This window comes from Rhipicephalus sanguineus, chromosome 7 (genome assembly GCF_013339695.2).
Source record: "Rhipicephalus sanguineus isolate Rsan-2018 chromosome 7, BIME_Rsan_1.4, whole genome shotgun sequence".
NCBI classification, from domain to species: Eukaryota; Metazoa; Arthropoda; class Arachnida; order Ixodida; family Ixodidae; genus Rhipicephalus; species Rhipicephalus sanguineus.
The window spans coordinates 30,437,288-30,442,419 of NC_051182.1; positions in this window are offsets into that span (position 1 = coordinate 30,437,288).

Below are 5,132 nucleotides of genomic sequence, written 5' to 3' on the forward strand. Positions count from 1 at the left end.
CCCTCCCCCGGTTGAGCCCGAAAGACAACATGCTGGACAATGAATGAAAAACTGACAATGAAGTGGCGACATGCTTCTCACAGTGGTCTGCTTCAGGTCCCTGGCTTTGTCGAAGTGAAGATGGAAACTGAAAAGTTCCACGAATGCGACATCAAGGGTCTTCGGCCGCAATTATTTTCAAAAGACTGCGTGGCCATAACTCTGCTCTTGGAACAATGACGGGGCAAGTCCGACTGAGTAAAATTAGGGGCAGACTGCGCGCCGCTTCGATGATTAAGGGAGCCGCCGTCCCCTTCTGCCCCCCCCCCCCCCTTCCATCCGTCCCCCTGTGCGCACGCATTAGTCTTCACTGTAAAAGGGTCCAAGATAGAGCTTGGCGGCTCGAATTTTGTTAAGCGGAATAAGTTTTACAATTTTGCAAACAGCCTGCTATAACTGCTTTTAAGAAATTTGATTCTCCAACGTAGATGAATTTGTTAGGCGTTTTTCTTTGCGTATACAATCGCAGATGCGAAAGCGCAGATGCGAAAGCCACGGAACACAAAATGCGTAATTGGGGTATCTTTCTGCCGCGCGATACTCGGCATATATGTCGCGTGGTTTCGTTGCGTTATCACCGTGCGCCGGACACTTTTTCGGTCACGAGCAGCGTGCGCGCTAACACTCTTGCTGGGAAAGCAGCGAGTTTTCGGGAAAAGTAACGCAAGGAAGCCAGATGACGACTATCGTTGTGCGACAAGGGCCCCGTCTGGCTTGAAAATGCAGCGTCGAGATTTTACTGCTGAAAATGCCCTATGCAAAGAGTCGCCTCTATAGATGCTCGGTGTTTAGACACCTCGATTTATCCTGGAAAAGAGTCCTCCAGTTGCCGAGGCGCTAAGACATTTGCGAACTTGGGCGCTTTTTTTAATGACATGTAGCCTCCTTACGCCATAACCTCTAAAAAAGAAAGATTTTCTGCGGATTTTATTACCTCCGGAATTTATACGGAGACTCACTGCGCGAGCGACAGACGCTTAGACAATTTCTATGTGGAACGGAGCAGATGACGCAAGCCTTGCAGTTGCAACAGGTCAGAGACCGAGGACTGAGCAGAGGCGTACACTGCTTCGCCAGGCCGTGCATGACACGCTCATTGTGATTCTTATTTTACTGTCCCATTGTCGGTTCTTTGACCTGTGCAGGAGCTTTAACCAGTGAAAGCCGCAAAAAAAAAAAAAATTTGTTTCGCAATTTTTTTTCTACTGGTCAAATGAATCACTGTGAAAAAAAAAAGACTTATTTGTGTTATCTACCTGATTCTTTAAAAAAATTGTCCACGTTGACAGATGCGTACACACACAAAAGGCCGGTTCTTTGACCAGTGCAGGAGCTTTGAGCAGTGAAGGCTGCGAACAATCTTTTTTTGGCAAGCTTTCCCTGGTCAAATGAATCAGTGTGAAAAATAAAAAAAAAATTGTTTTATCTACCTGATTCTTTGAAAAAATTGTCCACATTGAGAGACGCATATACACACAAAGACATTACGGAACGTTGGGTTTATAAGGCTTGCACTAGGGAGCGGGATTGTTTATCTTAAAAAATGCGAACGTACAGTTGTGTGCGATTTCTATATTCGGCGAATACTGTTCTCTTATTCCATTTGTTTTTCAAGCTCTCGCTCTGAAACGAGGCTTGCATTTGAATCATTTAGACGTCACATAACTTATATTTTTTCGCATGTTAAAATGATATAGGTTACCTTTTTTTTTATCGCGCGCCTGCTCTTCTCTCCGCTGTCCTTTCCATCTTTCTTTCCCTTTCCCCCTCCCCTTAGTGTAGGGTAGCAAACCGGATGCTACAATTCTGGTTAACCTCCCTGCCTTTCCCTCGTTTTATTATCTCTCTCTCTTTTTAGTAGAAATGGTCGCGTAACTTAATAAATGTTTATGCGCCTGTTAAATTTTGATATAGCCTATTAGAAATGGTCGCATAACTAAACGACTGTATTTTCACCTGTTAAATTGATATACAGCTCATTATACAAAGTCGCATAACTTAATCGATGTTTTTTCGCATGTTAAAACGATATAAGGCTTCGTAGAAATTTTCACATAGCTTAATCGATGTTTTTACGCATGTTAAAATGATATACAATTTATTAGGAATGGTCGCATAACCTAACCAATGTTTTCTAGCCTGTTAAATTGATATAAGCTTACAAAAAATGGCCGTGATCATAAGCAGCCTTGAGCTATTTATAGGACGAAGGACTATCGCTGTCTTTTGTTGACACACCTCACGCAACGCCTACATATCTGTCGTGCCATTACGCAATCTAGTTGCCGACCCCACTAGAGCGCTGTTCTTTTGTTCGGTATCAGTGCAATCGCCTTTAGGCACTACACTTTACCAGGCTTGCCACACACATCATTTTCCTCTGAAAGGGACCCCGAAACGATGTTGTACAAACGCATTGAGCCTGTAAAGCAAGTCTTAGGATCATATTCAGACCAAAACCAGGTGAGGTGCCTCCAATCCTGGAGGCAATGCAAAACCACATTAGGTGCAGAAAGTTTTCGGAGGGTGGCGGGGCAGGAACAATACATCGACTGAGAAAAAAAACAAAAAAAACAAAAACAAAGTGGCTTTCGCCTTCCAGTCGTCTTAGTTGAATGCATAAGGGACCCGGGACCCGGTGATGAAATCAGTGATCTTGGTGTTGTTGTTGACAGCGCGTTAAACTTTTCTTCTCACGTTAAGCGTGCTGCTATGCGGGGCCTTCGTTCTCTCGGATGTGTTTGTAGAATATCTCGAGAATTCAGGTCTCCCATGGCCCTACACAAATTGTACACGGCAATATGTCTTCCGCAACTTGAGTATGCGTCCGTGATATGGAATGGCATTGCTCAATCCAGCGGTAACACCATTGAACGAGTCCAGAAAAAATTCCTCAGCATATATAACCATCGCTTTGCTAAAAATGACTCTGGATCTCGTTCAAGTACTGCTGAATTATTATCACTGCCATCACTTCACTGCCGACGAAATCGCTCTGATCTCTTATTTCTTTACAAGCTAGTCCACGGTATCATATCCTGCCCTGTACTTCTCAATTGTGTAAATTTTCGAATTCCGCGTAAGTTAACCAGAGAGAACAGACCGTTTCATGTACCCGCCTGCTTCTTCCAACACTCTACCGTTCACAGAATACAAAGTCTCTATAATGTTAATTTTCTTGATCTTGACGTTTTTCATAGTCCACAATCATTGTTTTTATCCGAGCGCTGCACTGTTTTGACATAGTATGGCACAATGTACAAAGTCTTCCCTTCTCCGTCTTTCCGCATAGTTGTATATGTGCAATCTAATTTTTTATTCCCCTTCAATATTTCTCATATTGTCTTATTTTACTCCTCCCATTTTGTGTTCATTTCTCTTTGTCTACGTGTTTTTGCTCTTTTTATTTCTGAAGACTGTCTGTATTGTATTGTTTATTTTTATTGATTTTTTTTTTGCGTGCGCCTGCACAAAGACCTCACGGTTGTTCCTGGGCACGTTAAATAAATGATTGATTGATGATTGATTGATTGATTATTATTATTATTATTATTATTATTATTATTATTATTATTATTATTATTATTATTATTATTATTATTATTATTATTATTATTATTATTATTATTATTGTGATGTTGAAAATGATTTTCGTGGTTGTATGACGGTGCCGCTTTTTTTTACGTTTATTTCCATATGCGTCAGAAGGAAGCATCACACAAATGAAAAGCGAACTTACTGTGTATAGGGACGACAGCTCTAAAATTGAAATTAAAGAAACAAATAAGTGTGCCAGAATAAATCTCAACAGATTAAGAATGAGCGAAAAGCCGCAAAGAAACATAAACGAGGGAGTATTCATATCACACGATACCTATTGGGCTCGAGGCCCACCACTGGAAACGCCGGCGCCACCGTCGGCGTGACGTGCTTCGCAGGATCACGTGGTCTCAGCGGCCGCGTCGGCTGCTTGTGGCGCACTGCCGCGTGCTTTGAAAACGAGTTTCAAGTCCCACATGCGCTGCTGTCTGTTCAAATTCGGAAGTTTTCTCTCATTTTCTACTCAATTGAAACCATTGTAACAGAGTGGCTGCCTCCGAAGGCGACGAACATGGGGCTCTACCGCTCGGTGCCGCAGTGCCGCGCTTACGCAAAGGAGCCCAGTGTCAGCCTGCACTGGTAACCACGGGACAAGAAACAGCGTGAAGCATGGGTTGTAAAGCTAAGAACCGGCATGTAGCCATCCGCTACGAGTCTTGTGTGCAACAAGCACTTCCGCGACGAAGACTTTTGTTACTGCTTCGGGCCTGCGATGTTCGGTGAGTAGCAGACAGCGCGCACTGAGACGATGGCTCGCGCGCGCTTCCCGCCGGCAAATGATGCTTATCTGCCACAGGATGGTAAAAGCGCTACCTTTTACCACGTGCGATGCCATCTCAGAACCCTCCAATGCGACCTCTTGATCATCGGCCCCGTGCTCAGCGTCCACAAAATCGGCTGCAGATGCGCAAGTCATTGTTTAGATACGTTGAATTAAAAAACGCACAGGGTCCCTTATGCATTCGTTAAAGATGACTAGAAGGCGAAAGCCATCTTCTTCTTGTCAGTCGATGTACTGATTCTCCCGCGCCCCCCTCCAAAAGCGTTCTGCGCCTAACGCGGTTTTGTACGGCCTCCGTGACCGATCACGGAGGCAGTGCAAAGCGACCATGACGTGTGAATACGTCATCATGTGACGTCACATTATGTGACGTCATAATGACGCTACATATTTTGGCGATCTGTGACGTCATGATGACGTCATATGGTGACACCATCACGTGACAATTATTTTTTGCATCACTCGTGTTGACGCCGCCGACGCGGGACGCCGACGGGCAACCTTCCTATTTGATGAGGCATGCATTGCTTCATAAGCTACATAAATTTTGCATTGCCTCCGTGATCGGCCCACCGGCCAACCCCATGTATTTTCTTGGAGCCTCATTTATTTACGTGGGAAAGATGCCACCCTGTTGGCGTGCCGCGTTAGACACGACACTGCTGCCAAAATTGCTGGGGTACATGCCAAATAATTACTATCCTGTTTTGCG